Source organism: Phodopus roborovskii, unplaced genomic scaffold (genome assembly GCF_943737965.1).
Source record: "Phodopus roborovskii unplaced genomic scaffold, PHOROB, whole genome shotgun sequence".
NCBI lineage: Eukaryota > Metazoa > Chordata > Mammalia > Rodentia > Cricetidae > Phodopus > Phodopus roborovskii.
The window spans coordinates 47,212,669-47,237,688 of NW_026126517.1; the positions used below are offsets into that span (position 1 = coordinate 47,212,669).

Here is a 25,020-nt window from a genome sequence, read left to right on the forward strand (position 1 = left end):
CGGTAGCTGAAAGGGGTTGTCAGGATCTGGGTCTCACAGATTTTGCGGGAACCTGGCCAAGTCACAGTAGATCGATGTCAGGATTTCCTCAGGATTTTGAAGGCAATGCACATTTTTGTAAAGGGAAAACAACTGAGTTCACACAAATTAGCGAGCTCACTTTTGCACTCAAAAACCTAATTTTTTTTCCCTAACGAATTCTGATGTTTTAGGTTTGCCAGGCAGGAATTACTTTGTTAAACTGCATTAAAAAGCAATATGGGCCTGCTATCTGATGCAAATTGACCCCCCCCCACACACACACATTTTCGGGGTGGGGTCTATTTTATTCATGAGGTGAAATTTGTGAAATACACACACAAAGGGATTGTATGTTATAACAGAGTGGCGGGCATAGCATTTAAAGTCACATTTCTTGGGAGTTCATTTTAGAATTCCCATACTTGATTCCCATTCCCACCTCAAACTTCTGCCAATTAAAGGCAAGGAGCAAACACGTTACAACTAATTCGTGTTCCCCCGCGGGCCTTAGAAGATGCGCGGGCATCTTGTAAAGAATTTAAGTTGTTGCCTCTGACACTGTGATAGTTGAGAGTAAAATGCAAAACCATCCTTTCTGAAAATTTGTTGCACTGAATTTCAGAATTAGGATCAGTAGGATTCGTATTTTTGGATGTGGATTTAGGGGGAGTTAATGTACCTGTTAGCTTTTAGTTGGTGTGACAAATTTTTGAAAGCCATTTTAATGAGAGGTCGTTAATGGTTATAGCTCTTTAGGCATTGTTTGCATAACAATAGTGCCAGTGTGTGGCACATCTCTGGGTTTAGGAACAAGCCAGGGAAGCAGTCACATAAAAGTTTTGTTTTATGAGGGTCCCTAACCTCTTGTGCTGCACTTTAGAGATCTTAAGAAGCAAGATCCACACGTGATTGCGGAGGGTTTGTTAACTTTTGATCAGATTATCCTAACAGCCCCGAAAGTCTGCAGTAGATATCTTTTTTTCAGAATTTCATTTGGAAGCTCCTCCAATTCTCCTTTTCTCTAGCCGCCCCTCTCTCCTCTCTCTTGTTCTCCCCCAGTAGGAAAGACAACTGATTTATAGCTAATTGGAGCCTTTAATGTCGGAGTCTTTTTAGTTCCGTGAAGACTTTTATCCAGTATCCACTTTCCCACTTATTACCAAGAAAAACAATCAGAAATGAAATAATGGATTGTAACGTGATTCTTTAATTTGTGGGGAGGAGGCACCTTATTTTTGCCTTGACAAACAACCCTCGTAAACTCGGAGTAACACTAATCTACAGGCTCTTTGACAAAAACTTGTAAAATCAGGTATCTTCAAGCATTCCCACCAGCTTCTGTACGCAGCTCTTTAGTGAGACTTCTAAATTTTCTGAGACAGGAATTACCAACAAGCAGTTTTGATTTATTTAATTTTAACAGAAAGAGTAGCGATGGCTCTTTTTATAGCCCAAGATCTTTTTTCTTCGAAAGAGAGTTGGGAGGTCTTTTAAGAAATGCATTTATGACCAAAAGTGAGGAAAATTATATTAGAAATTTCAAGCAGAATAATGAACAAGGTAGATGGTCATTCTTTAGTGCTAATATGTGTGTTATGAAAATTTAAAGGGTTGTGTAAATTTTATTATGCCTTAGAGTCTATTGAAAAACAGGAAACAAAACTTTTGCATCAAATAAAGGTACTATAAGGCAAATAGGTTTATTATTCATTTTGTCCTGGTAAACATGTCCTTGTTGAATGATATTATAGTATGATTTTTCTATGTGATTTGACAGTCAGTATAAACTAGTGACCAACATAACTGGTCAGATTATGAGAATTAAAAAAATTGTTCTTAGAATGTTTTGCATTTGTGATCCTGTATTTTTCTGCAATTTTCATCATTTTATTTCCTCTTTCCAAAAAATTTTGCACTTTCTAATAAGGGAATGGAGGAAGTAGTCAACATAATATTAATGCCATTGTCTGTTAAGGGTTCTGTAAAAATGCTATGAAAATGAAGTTCAATCTAGAAGCATTCTGAAAGAGTTTAAGTGTGGCTTTGTATTGGCTTTTAAGCAATGGCATTCCATTAAAAAAAATAATATGTCGCTTGCTCTAAGTTCTAGTATCCATTTTACACTAAGGATAAAAGACAATAATACCTTTGGAATATGTCTGTTTTCTTTTTCTCCTAATACAGGAACCTAGACCCCAAGTTTTAAAAAACAAAATTTATTCTTACTGGAAGATATGGGTTGGTTGGTTTTTCAAGACTAATAGTCAAGAAAGAGGAATACTGGTGTAGAGCATGGAGAGCACCATTGTGGAGCTGAGAGAATGTATGTTCCCGTGTGTTGTTTGAAGAGTGCTAGTATAGAATGTGATTGTTTTTAGCTGTGCTTTTCTCAGGCTTTCTGAGTTATTTCTGTTTCATCTGTCTGCTTTTTGTATTGCCGGCCATTTTCCGGGAGCATACACGTTATAAAACTAAGGCTCAGCGTTCTCCTGGGAACTGCTCCTGACTGTGGGGAGGGGTGGGGTCTCTCTTCCTCGCCCCCTCTTCTTTCTCTCTCCCTTTCCAAGATTCTCAGGTCTCTATTCCACTTCTACTTTTCTGTCTTCTCTGTTGGCTCATCTGTCCTTGCAGCTCCACTGGTTCACTCTTTTAGTGAGCAACTGTAAAATGTCCATAAACTGACAGCAACGCACAGGGCTCTGTGTTCTCCCTGCATCTGACGCTGTGGAGAGGCATAAGGACCCAGAAAGAGCACTGGTATGCAACAGTAGAAGAGAAAACACAAAAGACAGCTCACTGGGGAAAATTAGAACAAAGGTGCATTTGGATACCTACTATTTATTCTATTATTTGTTCATTTAACACCCTTTTAATAAGTGCATCCTTTTTACTAGGGTCAATTCCAACTCAGTTCAAAGGGTCTTTGCGGGACCATGTTCCTAACAATAGTGCAGATTAGATGGAACATCTGCCTTCTGGAACTTGAAATCTTATTAGAAAAGTTGAGTGCCAAGATTTTCTTCTCAGCAAAGCAGTCAATCAGCTGATCAATGTGATGATAATGTTTGCAATGTCACTTGCATTTTTATGGGGCTTATTACAGTCTACATAGCACTTTCATACATGCACATATACACATTTCAGTTCTGTGAAATCTTTTGAAGGAGAGTAAAAATAGAAATAATTGATAGGGAAGAACTTGTTCTTGAATTTTGAAACAATGATAGTGCATTCCTTGTCATACTCCAGTTTTCTTATCTATAAGACTTGTTCAAAATAGAAAGATTAAATGTTCATTTTTTTTTTTTTTTTGCTTCTAATGGAAACAAGAGGAAACTACACAAATGATCTACTCCACTTAGAAAGGTCACCTTTATAATTTTTCTCAAGTTACATTTTTATTTTAAATGTATTTCAGTATGTGTATGTGTACTTACTACATGTGTGCAAGTATTCAAAGAGGCCAGATAAGGTGTCAGATCCTCTGAGGCTGGTGGTTGTGAGCCACTTGATGTGGGTGCTGGGAACCAAACCCAGGTCCTCTGCAAGGATAGTGTTTTTAAAATCACCGAGCCCTATCTCCAGCACCACCTTTATGATTTTTGATTATTTGACTTTAATTTACTATTTGTTATTTTTTGGTATTCTTGATCATGATTCTAGCCTATTTTGGATCCTAGATCTTGCCACTGTGGATCTCATTCTAAGCTTTCATTCCAAATCTTTACTCATGATTGTTTTGATGATAAATTACCTATCTAGCTGCCTGTATATGGAGGACTTTAGTTTTGTTTGTTTGTTTTACCTTTTCAGAGTCTAGGGAGATGGCTCAGTAAATAAAGTACAAGCCTGAGAACCTGAGATCCTGTCTTTAGCAATCATATAAAAAGCCGGGTGTGACATCTGGCAATATGGAGACAGGGGAATTCCGGACCTTGCTAGCATGCTAGTCTGGCTGAATTGGAAAGCTCCAGGTTCAGTGAGAGGCTTCACCTTATAAATAAGGTAGGAAGTAGTGAAGGAGGATACCTGACCTCTACACCTCTTCCATACCCAAACACACAGTAAATAATACTTTTTGAAAATAACTATACAGCTTTTTTATGTTTATACATCTCTTTTTAATGAAGAGTGCTAAACTGCTGTTCCAGGCTTGTATTATTCTCCCGATGCCCTACCCCAGTGTTTTCTACTACATGGAACCATCATGTGCTGAGGCACTTCTGTTCTATAGAGTGATAAACAGTAATTTTCTATTTTAGTATAGACTTAGGAGCCTGCTTTGTGAGGTATGACTTCAGTGTAGCCAAACTTAAGAAAAGCCAGACATATAGAATTAGTTCTTTACATTTTCATTAGAGAAACTTGATGATCTGACCAAGCCAATAAGCATTTCAAGTTTTTAGCACATGGTTCTCAGTTCTGAATCTTTCTCAGTGGAATGATGAGATGCACATTCTGAGAGGTGTTATTGTGTTTTTTGTTATTTCACTAACAGTTTACTGTGGTCAACAGACTGTACACAGCACACTTGGTTTTGTAAATAAAGTTTCATTGCAACACAGCCCCCCTCTGTTCAGTAACATATTGTCCATGGTTTCATTGGGACCTGCAGTATCAGAGTTGAGTCCTTGTAGCAGAGACCAATGGCCCACATTTTGGAAAAGGTTTACAAGCTCTTGACATAGAAAGAGAAGGCTTTGAGTTAAAATAAGTCTTTGATCAAATCCTGGTCATAAATGCATTTATTGACTACATGGACAGTTAACATATATCAAACATGTGATATCAGGTGTAGGACCAGGTCTTGGAGAGGCAGTAGTTAAGACTATGTGTGGTGTCTTCCCTCGAGGAGTTTCTTTACTGAGTTTCAATTTCTACGTTGATCAAAATTGAAATAGTAGTGACTGCTCCTCAGCACTCTATCGGGACTAAACAAGAAAGTACACATAGTGACAATAAGCCAGTACAAATTCTGGGTTTTTACAGAGATAATGATTTCATTTGGATTGTAATTATATTCGTAGTTCCAAATTGAAGGTTGCCAATTTTAAGAAAGCTCAGAACTGAATCCTTGTATATTTGCCATATTTTTTTTTCACTAAGAAAGACTTTCTGGATGTTTCTTCCCAAGGGTCTTATGTTTATCAAAAAGTCACTAAACCAGTTTCCCAGCTAGTGCCTCAATAACAAATTCTTTATCTGAGACATGAGCCAAGATTTAACATTAATATTCTGTGTGCAATATGCTCAGTTGGCTGAACCTAAATGCCAAGTTATGAATACTTTTAAAATAGTTTGAACAAAGATATAGCCAGGTCTCAGAAGGTAGTTATCTTTTGGCAATTGAAAAGTGTCTTTGATTTATATAATCTGAAATTGAAGAAACTTTCGTTGGCTTTGACCACTCAAGATAATGCCTCAATTTGGGGGCGAAGGACAGTCACCTTCCAGAAAGTAAAAGCATCTGCTAGTGAATAATTGACAGTCTTCCTAGCCTTTTCTTGATTTCTTTATTTATGATGTGGAGACCCTTCATTTCCTGTCAAACAAAATCTAATGCCAATAGAGCTTATTGCTGTTATGTCAAGTTGGCTAATTTTTAATTGCCTTTCAGACATTCTTAAAATCTTACTCCATGTAACCTTTCAAATATATTAAAGTTTCCAACTTGAGAATTTCTTATCTCTGTTATTTATCACTTGATTTGCTTTAATGTTGAATTATATTTCAATTGTTTCCCTTTAAAAATACTAGCATTCCAAAAAGGCGAGTTCTCTGCCAGCAAACTAGTAGAATCTTAACTCTTACTAGTGAATACACAGTAAGTCTATGTGTTGCATGATTTGAAAACACTTTCAGGCTTTGGAAACCCCTGTAGGAATGAATAATAATTGGGTGGTTACAGAGCCCTGACTTCTGCTGGGCCCTTTATGCTTGTTTCCCTGGGACTACATTGGGAGTTAATTGCCCTCCTTGCAGTATGGTTAAAAATTAGAATGTCCTGGGATAAACATTCTCATTTATTCTAGAAAGAAGCCTTCCTATTAAAACAGTTGGGTCCTGGTACCTCTAGCAGTTATTTGTTCAGCTTTCTTACCTGCTTACTGTCTGACTTGTAGAGAGCAAAGTCGAAGTTTCTTCATCCTCAGATCTCCAGAAAGATAGTTTTCTGTCCAGATGAAGCAACAATCATTTTCCTCTTTTGTATAAGAATTTAAGTGACTATGAATATGAAAATTTCTTATAATACTGATTATTAAATATGAGAAAGCATTTCAATGTAGTTAAATATTGTATTTATATGTACAACCATAATTTTCATTCATCCAGCCTGAGTCTGCTTATTTCAAGTCTAACACTGCAAGCACTTTGCTTCATGCTATTTCTAGAATCTCTTGAAGATTAAACCAAAACAAACTATTGTAGGTCACAAGTCCCTTCCTACAATGGAACTACCTCCAAGAAGTAAATCTGGCAATTTTGTGTATTTAACAAACTCGCTAATAGACAAAAATAACATAATTTTCTTTTTCTCTGGCCAGCGGTGCTTATACCAAATCTATAGACTGGGTATGATGATGGAAAAGGTCAGGGTAAGAAGATGCAATAACAAGGCTTTAGCTGAAAAATGACATTAGGAAATGACTGTGTGAATTGATGGGGACAACTGGAGATCTTCTTTCTACAGGTATAAAATTTGGCCTTCCTCATTAAATCCTTTGTTGGGGGAGATCAGGAATCTATACAAAACTTTGGTTTCATTCTTTACCAAACCTGAACTGAGCAATAACATTTCATCTGTTCTTTAGAGTATGGTGTCTAATACAACAATGTGGCTTAGTAGAGAGGCTACTACTTTTAATTTTAGATTTGTTATGTGTGTAAATGTTTTGCTTGGATATATGTTTGTGTACCATGTGCATGTCTGATGCCCAAGAAGGTCAACAGAGGGTGGTAGAATTCTCTAGAATTAGAATTATAGATGGTTTGGTCTATGAAAATTGAACCTAGGTTCTCTGCAAGAAAACATGCTCTTAACTGCTGAGCCATCTTTCTAGCTCCAGAGAAAGCTATCTCATTGTATTGCCTAGGGACAATTGTATTTTTAACTGTAGCCAGATTTAGCCTTTTGCTTACCTAAAGTTTCTTGTTTGTTTATTAATTTAGCATTTATTAAGGCCTCTTTTATACAAAGCATTGGTAGTTACTGTATTGTACAAAATGATACATAGATGTGGCCATCACTGGGAAGAACCTGAAGAGAATTCCCACCCACCCATTGACTGAGGATGTCCATTAGTGATTTATATGCATGATCACAGGACAAAAGTGGATCGAGTGCTTAAGGAGTCAGAAATAAGGAAACTTTTCAGGCTTGATTGAACAGTCATTGTAGTATATTCAAGATGTATGCAAGAGGAATAAATTATATAGAAAAATAAAAATATAGATGGTAACACAAGTGTGTGTATATAGGAATATACAGTTCACAACACAGATGATTTCCTCCCCATCTCAAGTTGAAGCTGCCTCTAATGTAAAATTCATTTAACATGCCTAATCTACCTGACATCATCGCTTAGCAATAGTATGCAGTAGAGAAAGGGTTGTGCACTCCAACATGTGGCTTCTAGACCTGCTGCTGCCATCCATAATCACCTGAGGGTATCATTCCACATCTTTCCTGTCTGGGAAAAGAGCAACATTTGAAGTTTCTGATGAATGTATATTGCTTTTAAGCATAAAATTGAAAATTTAAAGTGAAGCCCTCTTGAGTTGGAGACCATCTGTAATTACTAAGTCTTAAAGAGTTTCACTGAGACTCACCTGTAAAGTCCTTCCATCCCCTTTTTCCTCAGAGGCATTAATCTTTACCTTATCCAATAAACAGTAAGCTGTTGTCTTACATGATCCAATATTTTGTATGAGTGGCATCATGCTGTATATATCTTGTGGTATATTTTGCTTTGCTTAGCACCATATTTTCAAGGTTCACCTATGTTGTCAGGTACACCTGCACTTATTCATTACCATGATAATATATTGTTTCATACTGTGTCTATATTCGAATTTTTAATTTATTCAACTATTGACATTTAAAATATTTTCAACATTTTGCTATAAGAATGATACGGTAAGCAGTTTTCAGTGTATCTCCTTATGTAAATGATGAGAGAGCTTCTAGAATATATGTATAGAAGAGATCTGCTGGCTCATAACAGTATGTGTACACAGTTCAGTTAGGGATGCCAGGTTTCTGTCTAATATGATTATGTAAGTTTTCATCTCCACTATCTGTCAGTCCACTAGAGTCTGCACTGCTCTATATCCTTGCCTGTACTTGGGTTCTGATGTTTGCCAGACTTGGCAATCCTATAAGGATGGACTTTATGATTTCTTGTGAGACGAAGGTTCTTATATACTTGCTTGGCCATTTGGCTTGTTTTCTATGTAAACTAGTGAGGTTTGGGGGGACTTTTAGGGGTTTTTTTGCTGATTTTTCTATGTATATGTGTTAGTGTTGATTTATAGCAATTTTTCATATTCAAGATTGCAATCCTTTGTCAGATACATAATATGCAAACATTTTCTTGCATTGTCTTCTCTTGTCTATCATAAAGTTTTAGATGTAAATGAAATTTTGTTTTTTCACTAAGAAGTACATTGTAATTTCAAGCATTTTGCAGTGTTTTTATATTCTGAAAGTTTTATTTTATTGAAAGTTTTGATTTTTGTATTCACATCTTAATTTCCTTGGAATTGGTTTATGTTTATGTGCAAGAGCAAGTAAATATGAAGGACAAATGATGTAGTATATGGAAAGTCAGATATATTAATGGGTACATTGTTTGGTTTTGTTTTTTAATTCTGTTCTGTGTAATCTGTAATAAAGCTAGGAAGTCTGGAAAGTGTTGTCTCCAAGCCTAGTCTTCTCTATATGGAAGACTGTAAGAAGTTGATGGGTAATTTTAATAACATTGGTTTCCCTAAACTAAGACCCCACTTCTACGTGGACTTATTTTAAAATATGACAATGATTGCTACAGTTCATTCATGTCAAAGCTTAATTCTCCGCATACTTTTCCATTACTTATAACCATGAGTGCCTAAATATCTGCTATGTTGTACTCACTCTATAGGACTTGCTTGCTTTTTCTATCTTTCACTTTGTCTTTCTATCTCTGTGAGTACACACACACACACACACACACACACACACACACACACACACACAGACACACACACACACAGTTTGAAAGGCCATGGTAAATGGACAAGTCCTTAAGTCCTTAATTTTAAACTGCTTGTTTATAGGTTATGGAAAAGCATGTATGGGTGACACTTTGAAAAATAATGCCTACTTCAGAGTTTTATTTAAAAACAAGCAAACTAACTAACTAACTAACTAACTAACTAACTAACTAACTAACTAATTCAGGGGCCAAAGAGATGGCTCTGTGATTAAGAATGCAAGTTGCTTTTCCAGAGGACATGAGTTCAGTTCCCAGCATCCACATAGCAGCTCATGCCTGTAACTACAATCCCAGGAGAATCTGATACCCTCTTCTAGCCTTTCTGAGCACTCATGCATGTGGTACACAGACATATATTCAGACAAGCACACAGATACATAAAATAAAAACAAGTTAAATTTGAAAAAAATTCTCTGATTCTGTACAGTATTTTATCCTGCCTGTGAAGAAAATCTGAATTATTTCTTAGCATCAGAGTTGAAAGTAAATCATAGTACTTCCCATTTTAACATACTTTAGCTCATTTTAAAAGTCAAAGCTGATACTACACATTTACCTCTGTGTTTGGATCCTGCAGGTGATATAATTCATGCAGTTATGCCTATGACTGAAAAGACTGTGGTCAGATTCTCTGACTGTGACATTGAGTCCAGCCACTCTGGGTGCCGTGTCATTTGATACCTACCAGAGTTGCATGCACCATATATTTTTCCATAATGAACTTGTATGGTCTATGTGCCCATATTAATTATTTATGTTTCTTTGAAATTGTACAATTTTGGTATTAGAGATTATACTTTTTCTGTGTAATTCTATTACTAAATTGCAAACTTATTTATCATCTTATTTTTGACTTGAAGTATTGAGCTCCATGTATAGCAGTGTAGATGCTTTGGAAATGTTTGCTGAATGAATGTCTGCTGTATAATGTATTATTAATAGCTGTTAAATGGACACTGCATTAATGAGTATATTTAATTTGTATGGTAATCCTATGATATGAATATTATAGTAATACCTCCCTTTCACAGGAGAGAATATTGAGCATATTTAACTTAAATACATTTTTTCTGGCTCAACAATTATAGTAGGTAACAATGCCAGCATCCTGTCCTCTTTTTTGCTATTGGTAACAGCAAGAAATGCACAAGAACTCTAAGAAAGCAATGCAGTTTGGACCACCAGCTCTACTGACTTTTAACAGTACATTTCAAACCCAGCTCTGACTACAAATACCAAACTTGCACTTGATCAGTTTTTTCTGTGGCCACTAGTAGCAACAGTTGGAATGGTTAAGCCCCAGGGAGTAAATTGAGACAATCTAACATACTAGGTATGAACCACCTGGGTAGGTGTGATTCTGCAGATGATGATAAAGACAGAGGGTGTGTGGGGATTCTCACCAGCTGGGGACTCACACACTGCCCTGAACAACACTTGTTTGCTTGCTTCTTTTTCATTTAAAAGGTGAGCTTCTTTGTCATGGTTATGATGATCCCCTGGTCAATGGGGATGTGTGCTGTGAGACTGTTGAATGCTCAGGCGTAATATTTCACATTCCTCTTTAACCCCCATCCCTCGAGCAGATTATTTTGTAATTTTATTCTTACCTCTGTGGAGAATTACTTTCCAGAATGAGTTGGGTGGAGATGTTCTTTCTGGCTAGTTAGGAGGGTTAACTCCTGTCAGGTTCCATGGTTACTATATGGACCTGAGCGTGAACACAGAACTGAGCAGTCCAGGCAGTATCCAAAGCTTTTTAAGTACAGTCCACGATAGAAGGAAAGACTGGGTGCATGACTACTACATTTCTATTGGAAATGGCTCAAAAAGCCTATGCAAAGAAATGCTGACCTTAGTTGTCTCGTTTGGTGGGGTCTTAGAGCATTTACATTTCTGTCTTCACTGTGAAAGAGGAGCTCTTTCCTTCTTCACATCTCCATAGGCCTGCCCCTCTTCACTCTTTCCACTCCTTTCCATTCTTCTGTGTCTCAAGGAGTTTCTCCTCAGGACAGACCTTTGGTCATATGTAACCCTGGTTAGATCCATTTAACCTGTTTTCATAAAATAGCTCGTTGGGTTGGGCAACCTTTGTGGCTCTCTCTTCCAGCTGTTGGCCTAAATGGTCTTTAGGGAATCCAGAAGCAGTGAACCTGGAATAGCCACATTTGACTTCTATGAGCCCTCTTGAGAATTTAGTAATTACTTAATGGATTGAATTGGTGACATATACTATTCAGATAACAGCCTAGGTTGCATTAAATTAACCTTTGCAAATGGGTATTTATTGGTGTATTCTTAAAGGACTACATGTGTTGGCAGTAATTGCTCTTTCGTGTTCCTCTATGCTGATAGGTGTTTGTACGAAGTGAAATTTCTCTCAGATTAGAACCTGGGTGGTAGTTTTAGCCGTTTAGTGATGTGTGTCATTGTGTTTGGCACACTGAGCATAAATCCTGTCTTGTAAACAGCAGGGAGACTAATGAGGTTTGCCCACATTCGGGTGTCATTACCAGGAATTCCAACAGAGAAAAAGAGAAGGCTTAGAAAAGAAGTGCACATAACAGGGACTTTGGGGGACCCTTGTTGATCTGCTTTAAGGAAGGAGATCATTGCTCAGGATTTACTGTAGATGTCTATACACAAATAATGGCAAGAGAAAGAAATGATTTGCCTTTAATGAGCACTTGCAAAATCACTAACTTCATTTTCCAGGGAGAGAGTGGAGTTTTGTATTTCTGATTGTATTTCTGATTGAAGGTAGCCTAAAGAGAAAAAAATAATGTGTCTATATCCATGGGTGCATACTGTTTGCTTGCTTTGAACCTTATCATTTCAGTCAACTAAGATTTCATACCAGTTTTAGTTTTCAGCTTTTGAAGTTTCTGCTGTCATTTTTGCAGTAACAATTACACATAGCTTCTGAGCATATCAAATCTCTTATAAGAGGCTTCCTAACAAGTAATATTTGAGATTTACTTCTAATATTTATCTTTGTGTTATCAATTGATGTATATGCTTGATATTACATCAAGTACTATAATTATTGCTTAATGCTTACAATTGTTTTCTTTCTGGATTTGAACTTTCTCGTTTTGAAATTAGTATGTTTATTTAAAATGTTTTTCCACACAAAACATAATTTCCCCTCCCCCAATTCCTCCCAGATCCTCCCTAGCCACCCAATTTCTTCCTCTAACAAATAAATACATAAAGAAAGAAAAGAAAAATCAAAAAAAAAACTTTAAAAAAGGAACAAAAACAAATATGACAAAAATACCAAAACAAAACACAAAGTGACACCAAAACATGGAATTTGTTTTGTTGGCCAGCTGGTCCTGGGCATGGGGGCTGATGTTGAAGTGTGGCTTATACACTTAGTAACATCCCATAGGAGAAAACCGATTTTCAGAAGAACACATGTCATGGTTGCTTTGATACATTATGTACCCCTATTTTTGGTATTTGAATGAATTAATGAGCACACAATAAAAATAAAATTGCCTCACTCATTTGTAAGGTCACTAATTGGTAAAATGTCAACTAGGAAGTAAGTGCTAGGATACAATTTTAAAATAGCCATCTTTTATGTATTTCTTTTCAAGAAAACATACAATCCCCAGGATGGGAAACTCCTCTAGTCCCACCCACTTTTACAGACTCTTGAAATAGAGCCTTTCACTGAAGGTGCACATACAGGAGTGAACAAGACAGAGCATGGGACATTCAAGGACAGTGATCTGCCTCTAATGTGTGCACATTTAGTGATTCCTCATGTAACATATTTATTCAGCTAATGACTGAGCAAAATCATATTTGATTGCTTGTTGAGTGTCTCAGTACATTAGGTCCTGGAAATAGGAAGATGCTCTGTGGTACTGGATGACAATTTCTGAGATATCATCTTATTACTTATAAAATAAGGGGACAAAATGAGATGTATATTTATTTATGTACTTATATAAAGAACTAGAAGAAATGTTTTTCCCTCCTATCTTGATGCTTTAAAGCTCTCTACTCTCCAAGTCCCAGAACCTAGGGTTAAGAGAACAGGAAGGACAATACTGAACTTGTTCACCCTTAATTGTCTTTCTGGGGCCAATTTTGGGATGCTTTTGTTAAGAATACTTTCCCAAAGATATAGTGGTAATTACCAAAGAGTGATCCACAAAAACCTGGGTTAATGATTCTCCTTCTATACATGAGTGGTTTGCAGTGCAATAAAAGTTCATTGAGTAAGAATCAGTTTGGGATTCTTGTGTTTTTATTGGTGCTTGTTTGTTTTTCAGTATTTCAAAAGACAATATTTTGCTACATAAAAGATTTCTATATGAAACTATGCCCCAACAGAAACCCTGTGTTTCACTTTTGCTAGCTTTTCAGCACTAGAAGTTGGAGCAGTGGCTGCTGCGATAATTCCTTAAGATGGGCAGGAAAGGTTTGCAGGCACTTCTGTAAGCCTTTGCAGCAGCTTTTCTGCCATGCTAAGTCCCTGAAAGCCACAGAGGGCCCAGAAACTCTGAGGTGAGAAACCTTGTCAGAAGCTCACCACTTTTCACACAGTCTAATAGAGACTTAGCACTTGGCAGGTCAGTGCCACTGTGATTTGTCTCTGACCTAAGAGTTCTGGAGTTCTTCACATCAAAACCACATCTTGCTGAGCTGAGATCAAACGCAGGAAGGTAAGGACCCTGTCAGTGATTTATCATGCCAGGGAGAGTGCTCAGGCCAGATGGGGCCACTGGGAGTGAAGCTGACATTCCAGCAGCAGCTTCTCATCTCATAGAGGACTATCATGTAGTTATGACTAGTTTTCCTGAAGAGGAGTTCCATGTCAAGTAGCAGCTTTCAGTGGTATTTCTTAGAAAGACTCATAGACAACATGGGTTTATTTCACAATCAAGTACTTCTAATAATTATTTTTAACATTTAAATTGTAAGTAGAGATTTCTTGACCAAATCAACATTTGATAGTTTCCTTTTTTTCCTTCCTCCCTTTTCCTCTTCTTCTTTCTCCCTGGAAAGTACCCATTAAAGAAGAGGGAAGGGGAATGGGAAAAGAAATGAGTGAATGAATGAATGAGCATTGAGATCTCAAAAATTTTAAGTCTTCCTAAACTTAAAAGGTAGTTTAAGGTAACCAGTAGAATCTATAAGCTATGAAGCCTGGTGTTTATTAGTTCCTCATCTTAAGTCAAGGATGTTTGGAATGAATCATTGTAAATGATATTACAATCTAATTCCTGAGATAGGAAGAGATATTTCATAGACCCTTTTGCACATTTGTTAAAGCCAACAAGAGAGAAAAAAAAGAATATTTAAGTATAAAATAGACATAATTATATTGGAAATTATTTTATTTTTATCCAAACTTTATTAGTTCCTCTCTTTAACTATACCAACAGTATAGAAAATGATTGGTTTTTATTTATTGTCATGAGGAAATGAGAAGTCCTTCATTTATTGGTTCAAAAGACCTTTTCAATCTCAGGACATTCGGCCCTTCTAGCACAGGACATTTACTTTGCAACATAAATGAAAAGTACTATTCACTTGTAAACTTGTAAATTAATTTCTCATTCAACAGAAGGTGATAGTTGACTCTTTGGCCTAAATTTCTCTATGATAATAACAATTTTCATAAGTGGGCCCGGCTTTTGTGGCTAAAATTAGGTTTATTCTGAGAGTCAAAACTCACTTGATTTCTAAGATATCACTTTATTCATATATCAGGCTTATTCTGTCTGAAGAAACTCTCCAACTCTGCCAAGAGTTAAGTTTTAAGTGCAGTAATGAAATGATATCTGTTCTATTTTTCACTCTGCATTTTTGAAACACATACAGTGACCCAAGAAAATCTAATTGAGTTTGCCAGATAAAATATATCTAGTTAAATTAGAATTGGGGTTATTAAGTAACTCTAGTGTAAGTGTACCCCAGGATTTCTCAGTGAATTGGAACATACTTAGACTTCAGTTTTACTCATTTTTCCCTTAATACATTCCCATTTAAGAAGACACCTTGTTTATTGTTGAAACTGGCTACCCTAAAGTATTGGGCAGAAGGCTTATGATTCTTACTTGTGAGAAGCAAATAGACACCCATTTATGTAAATGTAATTGGCATTAAAATGTAGGAAGATTCAAAGAATCCTTTCTAATTGTTCTGAGACCACTGAGTGCCCTGGAAAGACTTTTCTCCTAACCCTAGCAATACTGTTGCATAGGACAACCAGATCTATTGTAAAGACAGCTTAATCTCCTAAATGAATTGCTCCAAACTTCCAATTCAAAATCATACAAACAAAAACATTGAGATAAGCTGGGTGCTTTTCAAATGGGGACCCCTGTGGCTTTGAAAATAAACACTCCAACTTCTTTCCACTCCAACACCCACACCCACCAGTCTTTCTGATGTCCTCTATTTGCAAATGAACGGTCAATCCTGAGAAAGACAGAAGACTAATTAAACCCAGGGAAGATAGGCAAAGAACATTTGTTTCCAGGCAGAAGACAAAAAGAAATCATGTTACATTAGGCTTACTCAAGACTGCCAGTGGGCAGTGCAGCCCTTTCCCCAAGCTTCTCTTCTCAAAGCCCATTTCCCAGGCCACTGATCAGTCCCTTCCTGAGCCAAGACTTTTTGAAACACTTTTCTTAGCCTGCCTTCATGCAGCAATAGGAAAGACATCCTGGGAGCCCAGTTCATATGTGGGACAGCCTTTTCTTCCCAGTTCTCTCTGAGAATATGGGTAATTCGAACATTCACAGGTTGCCTTGAATTGATTATGTTTAAGAAAGATTTATTTTTATTTTATGGGTATAGACTTTTTTTTTGCCTGCATATATGTATGCGTACCATGAGCATTTCTGGTACCCTCAGAGTCCAGAAGAGGGTGTCAGATCCCCTGTAACTGCAGACAGACACACTGGGAGAGAGAGAGAAGAAGGAGGTGAGAGATTGAGATTGTTGTGGGGGCTAGAAAGGCCACCAGGGAACCAAACCAAGTGTAAGACAGGACCTATGCCTGAAAGAAGTTGGGAGAGCTGGGTGGTCACAGCTGATGTAGGCGTGCCCTTTACAGTGCTTGGAGTTATGATCCAAGGGGACACTAGGTCTGTGCTGACCTGGATCATAGCGTTTCTGGAATTTCCTAGGACCTTATTATTGTAAATGACTTGGAGATAGCCCCAAGCATTTCAAGTAGCCTTGAAAGAGGCCAGGAATGTCTAACTTCTTCCCAGCTAATGTGGAGCTAGCGTTGTCCACCTCTGGCAGGCCAAAATGAACTGTCCTCTGCAGAATACAACTGAAGACTCGTCAGACTGTCCTTTTGTCTCTTGCTTTCATCAGGGTTCCTTTCAGAGAGAGACCTTGGGGTTAGGTGGTATCTCAGAGGCTGGGTGCATCCTCACTGCTTCTTCCTCCCTCATTATTACAGCTTAGGTCAACCCTGCACGTTGGTGTCGTATGCTGGGTATTCAGTGCTTGATTTAAAATACAAACTTACAGCTCAGAAAAATAATTGTCTTAAACTATTTCCTCTGGTTTTTAATTTCTTTTGACCTTGCATGTCTCAAATACTTTTAAAGAGTCTACTTGCATTCTTTCTGGAAAGCCTATTCTCTTTTCTGCCTTTTGATTTAGGATGGAGCATAAGTGGCACTAAGGTCACACACTATTGGGTCCATTATTTAAAATTTTTAATTGATTTTGAATTAGAATTGATGAAGTAGACCATGGCAAAGCAAGCTTGTGGGGTGGGGGGCAAAAATCAAAAAGCATGCTTTTTGCCAGTAAAAGGTCACATTTATTGAACAAAGGCTGTGCCTCCATAATACCAAAACATAGACTTTAAAGTGAAAAAAGACGTTAGTCATCTAGGTATTTTTTCTATAAGATGCCATTTGGGCAGAGGGAGGGAGGGAGGGAAGGAGGGAGGGAGGGAGGAGGGAGAGAGGTGGGTGTTTTAACACTTCTTAGCCAGATGTTTTGGTGTAAAGCAAAATGTAGAATGGGAGTCCTCACTTCTGTTCCAGTTACGTAGGTAGATATTTCAAGAGGAGGTTTGATCTTCACTATCAAAGACCTGAGCTTCACCACCTTTTGACTTAGTGTTTTTAGACTCTTAGATATCAGTAAAGAAAGCTGAGACATTTTCTCTAAAGGTCAAGAAGACGTTTGTTGCCTTTGCTGCTAAAACATCACAGAGCACTGTACTGTGCTGGCCACCAGAGCTTGCCTCTTGTTCATAAAACTCCAGTCAAGTATGAGCACTGAAACAGCTGGTAGACCTGCAAGTGGGGTGTCTGTGTACAGTAAGTCCTCAAACAACTTCTAGGTGTACAAACTGACAGATCTGCATACGGATTCACTAACTGATACTCTCCTGTGAGTGTTCAAATGCAGCCCAGTGGCAAAACTAAGTAATATTTAGCCCCCATGGCACTACATGTTGCAAGGTTTAATACACACAATTTAAAGCATTTACTACAAAAATACCAACACTTTCTACTATTGAAATATAACGTGGCACCTTGTGTCAAGGATTGATTGAGGATAGGAAATGATTTCCACTTGAATCCTACCCATACCTACTTTGGAGAATTCCTCAGAGTTCAGATTTCCCAGTTAGAAAATTCATGACTACCTCTGTCTATACTGTAGTCATGGCAACTGTGCTGTGAGCTGAAAAGGGTGCTAAGCTTGATTGGCCCTCCAGAGCTGCTTGCTGTAGAACTGGTTAAGAGAGGCAGCTTGCATGGCTAAAGTGCACTGCTGACTATTCTTCCAGTAACTGATGAGATTAAAAGACAACTTAATGCAATCATTAGGATAATCTGTCATGTTGATAGCCAATCTGAATACCTTTTTCTGCCCCTCTTTCCCCAGGAATGTGGTTCACTGTATCTTTTGGGTATTTTTTCATGTTGTTTGATATCTTAGGATGTAAGAGAAACTAAATGAAACTCAGAGACCTTTCATCAAGGAACTTAGAGAGGTGACCCATTCATTTTAAGCCTCAGGCACATAGACACTGTATCTCATTAATGGCAAACCAGATTTGTAAAATAGATAGGCCTTCTTTTCCCTTTTTAAGGGAGAGGGTGCAAAGCTTAAAAATGTAATTTGTTAACTTGTTCAGGATTTGTGGGGACAGACAGACTGATAGTTACATGGAGACTTTTAGCTCTGTCAGTCCCTTCCTAGGGTGTTCTACAAGAAAAAAAAAAAAAAAAAAAAAAAAAAAAAAAAAAAAACCACTTCCAAGGTTAATCACTCAGTCCTTGGTGAATTTCCTACTTTACTTTGTTTTGCATACATAGATACAACTCTCCTAACTTATCCATCAAACATGCTAAGTAAAGCAACTGTACATTTACCTTGGGTTGGAGGAGGAAAAATGGTGTGTGTGTGTGTGTGTGTGTGTGTGTGTGTGTGTGTGTGTACATATGCTCATGTATGGAGGGCTACAGGACCACTTTAGATGTCTTCCCCAGTTATTCTGCACTTTATTTTCTCAGACAGTCTCTTAGTGAAACTGGAGCTCACAGACTAGCAGCTTTGACTGACTCGTGTGTTCCAAGGACCACCTGTCACTGCCCTATCTACCCCCATATTGAGGTTACAGACACACTGTGCTTCTGGCTTTTACATGAGTGCTAGGGATCCCAATTCAGGTCCTCACAGCCATTTTACTATAGGAGGAATCTCCCTAACGCTTCAACTCCAGTGGTCTCTTAGAAAATAAAATTGTATAGAGCAGCACAATTGCCTCAAATTGACTTTAATGCACATGCATGTATATACGGTCTTCCTGTGTTAGCCTAGTAGCACAGCCATATTCTCTATCTGAGCATCTCTCCTGGAGACTATGAGTTCTCTGTTCCTTTATGAATTGGGAAGGGGCACTTCTGATTGGCAGAAAGCCTTCACCGTGGTGCATTGTCCTTATTAGGTTTCCTGAAAGCATACCTCTGGGAAGGTAGTATTTCAGAGAGGAAAGTATTTTATGTGCCATTTCCTTCACAGGTGCTGAGCATCTAGGATGCTGTAAAATATTTACAGAAGGGAATTATACTTCAGTACAGAGGTTTTCATATGCTCTTCATGGAGTGTCTCTAGTAAAGTGCCAGTGTGAATTTTTATTTTCATTCCCTTAGCCAGGAAGGGAAACTGTTGCCAAACAGCTGTGACTGGCTCGTAAACACTTCAGCAATTGATGTGTTTCTCTCGCTCAGCTTTGGATGCCCAGATTCCACAGAGGAAGGGGGTGTGAAAGGTACTCACTCACTCAGATGTAGTCAGCTCCTAAAAGCAGTCAAGGCTGGCCATTCCCCTTTCTGCTGCTCATCCCAAGCCAGCCCTTCTGGGCCAAGTCATTAGGATAAGATTGCTGTTGAAGTCTTCCCTTCTAGCTCCTGTGTACATGTTCGTGGTTTTAAGAGCACACAAATATTCTTTGGGAAACCCAGAAAGAAGAATTTCCTGTCAGAGGCTCATCATCATAGTCTGGCTGCAATCTATTCCCTGGCAGCAGTCCTTTTACACTTAGGGACACTGAGGGAAATGTCCCAGCACCCCATTTTAAAGTTGTGTCACATTTCCTGAAGTAAACCAAGGTTTCCCTAACATATTGTGACTTCAAAAAGCAACTGTGAAGTTACTGTTTCCCTGTGCTGGTTGTGCTGGAAGGAAAAGGGGTTGAAATGTGGGTAAAATTCCTCTTGTTGAATCATTTCTATGAGATTATATCAAGGTTTCTAGCAAAGAACTAGCTAACATACCTCATTGGCTATCCAGCCTGTCAAGTGGACATCAGCAAAAATTAAATGTGGGAATCAGGACATGGCGTTTCTGGCTTCTATTCTACCACTCACTGGGGGCACGCATTGACAAATGATTGGATTTTTATGTGCTTACATAAAGGTATAGGTTGCCTAAAGCCCGTTCCAACTCTGTGACTGTCTCTTCCTAGCAATACCCAGCCTCTGTTAATATTTAGACCAGACAAAGATAGTCATCAGTAGATACTAAAATAGAGCTTTAGTAGGCTGAGCTGTCAGAGTATTAGTTTGCCATACATATAGTCACACACCGGAAACTAAAGGCAGTTTTCCTGGGACAGGGCCCCATCTGGCTTGTGTTTTAGGACTCTTCTCCCTAAATTTCATTATTCTTTATGATGTCTTTGTAATCATCCATTACATGTTAAAACCTAGATATAACGAGGATATGACACAAGCTACTTTTGAATGCAGAAGGCAGAAGATGAATTCAGCAGCTGTTGTCTAAGTGGTTATGAAACCTTGAAGCACACTGAGGGAATAGAACATTGTGCCTTATCACACAACCACTGGTGGTTGCATTTGCTCTTTGGGACCTCAGATGTAAGGAGAATAAGAATGCCAAGGCCAGTAGAAATGACAACAGGTTTGATCACAAGTAATGTTTTCCCATTAGTTGATAGTAGATTCCTAAAGTATAATTTCAAAACTTATCCAGAAATTCATCTGGGAAGTGTCTATCAAAGGGTGGGAAGGATTTTTGTCGCAAATGCCATCCATTAGCCTTTTTTGGTGACCAAGCCTGAGACTCTCGAGAAGACACTAAAAGCTAGAAAAGCAGAGTCACTTGCCAGGCATTTAGCATCTCTTGTTCCTTCTGCTTCTCCTCCTCATCCTGCTCCCCCACCCTACTCCCAATGCTATCAAATAAGATATCCTCTTAATATATCCACATAAATAACCAGTAAGACACACTCTGTTGCAATTTAACTGTAGACTGGCTATACTACCCATGTGGTAGTTCTCAGCTGTGGAAAATTCAGTTCTCATTTGGCCTTCCAGACTGTGTATCACTCAAGACAACCCATGCATCACTTTTTTTTTTGGGGGGGGTAAGGGCTTTAACAAGACAAGCATTTTTTAGGATGCTAATTACATTGTTTTGGTGGTCATAGGATCTATTTAAAATCATATTCTAGTTAAAACTGTCTTAGTTTAGATAAGATACATACAAACCAATAACCTATATGTAGTGTGCCATAGAATAGGAGTTTGGATTTAGGCAAGGTAAAAAGGAGAAATTAAACAATATAGGTGAGATGATATTCAGTGCTGATCAAGGAACAGTTTGTATCACAGGTCACAGGTGAGATAGAAATGTCTCTAGGATTCTATGAACCTTGAGTTAGAAGTGCTCTAGAACTAGATATTACTCTAGTTCCTACTGGAAGAAATTCTTACTACTTACACAGTATCAACACACAGCAAACGTCTATTGAGCAACTACTAAGGCCATAGTTCCATTTTCAGATAGCTATAAAAATAAAGATGGCATAGTTGTCCTTAAGGAGTAAACAGCATAGCAGGAACATCCGTAGAAGTATTACAGTTATGATAGATACGTAACAAAAGGCTGAGGAACTTGGGGAGTCTTTTCTAAGTGGTTGTATTTGAACTGTGTTTTGAAAGATCACCATTATTTTAATATTCTAACAAGTAAAGAAAGGGAACAGTATGTTAAAATATCATGGCTCATAAAAGTTTGTTTTGTTTCAGAATTGCTGTAGTTTTAATATGGAATTTGGGAGGGCTAAGAGTACTATATTACCCGAATATCTATATCTCTCCTCAGTTTTTTTTTAATGTTGCAATCCTAATACCAAGACAATAGTATTAAAGATGAAATCTTTGAAAAGTGGTTAGACAGAGTTTCTTATGCGTGGACTATGTCCTTACAAAAGAGACCTAGCCCACCTATTCTACTGTGAGAGAACAAAGGGGAAAGATGTCATATGTGAACTAGAACATGGATTCTCACTGGATACTGAACCTTGATCAAGCTATCAGAACTGTGAGAACTGATTCTCTGTTAATTGTAAGCCACCTGCTTTATGTTGTAGCAGTTGAATAAATTTAAGGAAGAACTTAGACCTACAGAATTTAGGACACTATCTGCCCTTAGCACAATTGCTGGTTCTTCCCAGAGGTACCCATTCCCATTTGTATTTAGGTGTGGACACATATTTGATAAAAAATATAATGTTTGGGAGTTCATAATGAAATGGCAATATTATATATCATTGCTCTGGGTTAGGCATGGGTAAAACCTAGAAGGATTGACTAGGACAGATGGAAGAAACCCAGACATTAACTTTGCTCAGGACATTACAAATGTCACTTGCAGGATATGTAACATGGAGTAGTCTGCACTGGGTACTGTCCTATTTCCAGTACCATATTCATACTGAGGGGAAGGTGCCTGGTTACTGGGGTTTTAGAATACAAATCTATTGCATTCCTGGCTGGTTGCAGGTTCTTTATATTCCTGAGCCTCAACATCCTACCCATTTTGTGTGGCAGCCCTGAGTATTAAACTGTCAACCAGTCTGGTGTCTAGAACCATGCCTGCAGAGCCTATGTGTACAAATGTTAGATTTCATCATTCCCTTGATGATCAGTTTTCATGTTTGACTTTACAGTGATTTCCCTAATCATATTATTTTTCTGCTGCCTTTGGCTGGACAGAACATAGATCTTTTTAGGCTGTCAGCTTGGCAAAGAAAAGGAGAGAAAAACAAGAATGCAGTATAGAATGGAAAGAGCTTTGCCAAGTAGACCTATATTCAAGTTTTTGCTATGTGAATTATTTGTGGCATGAGTTTGGGCTTGTAACACAACTGTAGTTTATTCTATGGGAGAGTAAAATAATGCCTGCATCACAGATTAGTTATATAAATCAAATGAAATAGTGAACGTTCTCGCTACATTGTGGGTAACTCATGATACTAGCTGTTCTGGATTATTTTTCTGGATTGCTGTTATCCATACACTTTGGGTTAAAAAAGTACTTTTCTGGATTATTATTTCTCTCTCTTCAGGTTGTTTTGCTCTGTAAAGTGTCACCAGAGCCATGCACCTAGGTTCTTAGCACAATTCTTGAAAAACACAAGCGTTAGAAGCCTTGCCTCTGAAATTGTGTGCACAAAGACAAGGGGTTTTCTCTGATGAGGCCCAAATTCTTTCTTCAGAAGAGTAGCCTGTTGTCTTCTCTCAGGCAGGTGTGGTTACTTTAGTTGGATTTCAGTAATGCACACAAATTGCCTCTCTGATATTGTTATATACAATTTGAATATAAAATATACCATTTTGGTTGGGGTCGGGGAAATAGTTCAGCCAATAAAGTGCTTGATTTGCAAGTGCAACAATTTGAGTTTGGTCCCCAGGACCCATATAAAATAAAGCTAAGCATGGTGGTATGAGTTTCTAATCCCATCACTGTGGGTGCAGGAACAGGTGGATCACTTGCTGGCCAGCAAGCCAACACTTCTTGGTGAGCTCTAGTACAGTAAAAGACCCTGACTCCAAATAAACCATAGAGGATGCCTAAGGAAGGATTCCTCTGGCCTCCACATTCACATAGACACTTGTCCATGCACACACCCATATACATTAATACACACACACACAAAGACATATTAGTTTGTTAGCATGTGCCTAGATGCACAGGGAATATGCAATGAATACTTCTAAGTGTTGCTAAACATCATATTACTAAAGCAACATCTGGGCTGATATCCCCAGCCACAGCAGTAAACACTTAAGAGCAGGGCTAGTCTTACCTGCTTGATGCCTAACATAGAGTAGATGCATAGTAAATGCTTGAGATCAAATGAAGGAGTCATGATAAAGTAAATGAGAAATAGGTGCCAAGTGTCTCCCCTAACCTTTTTGTTTTCTCCTTCTCCCCAGTTCTTTCCATTCCTCCTAATAAACAGTGTCATGAATCCCTTAACTATCCTGTTACCTTTTAAGAAGATAATACTTCTTTTATTTCCTCTACACAAAAATGAAAAGTGACATGCCTCTATTATAAAGAAATGGCCTCAGCAACTTCTGGAAAAGCACTAGTGGTTAATAAGTTACTTTTTATTTAAATACATATGCTTAATGCTGAATTACATTGTAAAACTCTCAGGGTGATTTATGGTCTCAGTCGGCCTTAATTAACATCCATTCCAGGGGAATAGTAAATGGGAATGGCCTTCACAATTGAGGGCGAACAATGAACTCTCTGGGTGTTGTCCAATTTGTAACATGATTTACATGGAAGCAAGCCCTTCCTTTCTTGGGGTTATCCCTTTTTTCATCTGATGTTTAGGACGGGTTATATATAATCCATAGATAGGAACATTTGCTGTCAAATACATTGGCTGATTTAGAGCTAGGCCACAAAATGGTCACTATTAATAAAGAGGGAGAGAGAGAAAAAAATCTCATCTGAGACTTTGCAGGGATTCCAGATTCTTGCTATGTGTCATCGCTTGTCCAGCCCATGGCGGTTTTACGAAGTGACCATAATGAAAGTCAGATTGAATGCACAGGATACATACGTTTAATCAACAGCCATTGGAGCAATAGTGCTGGAAAAGTTATAAGAGCCCTGTGAATGCAAATTTATGGCAAAAGAATCCAAGGGGCGGGAGGAGATGAATGTCTGCTGAATGGTACTACCTGACACGGGACACCAAAAGACTTTTTAGAGTGAGGGATTTCAGTGTAAGGTTTGGCTTGTAAAGCTGCCAGCTGCTTGGTTTCAAAACTTGAAACATTTCCAAAACTTTGGACAAGGCACTTTATACACGCACTAGAGTAAATACTCTGGTTTTACTACCAATTTAAATGTGCTCAGTTTACAGTAATGAGCTTGTATAGGCATTACCTTGTTTATAGAAAGT

General features: G+C 38.0%; 1 protein-coding gene across 1 annotated transcript in view; it reads left to right on the forward strand.

Moving 5' to 3' along the window:
* Aldh1a2 (aldehyde dehydrogenase 1 family member A2) overlaps window positions 1-25,020 on the forward strand; it is a 78,190-nt gene that overhangs the window by 1,029 nt on the left and 52,141 nt on the right. The window lies entirely within an intron of this gene.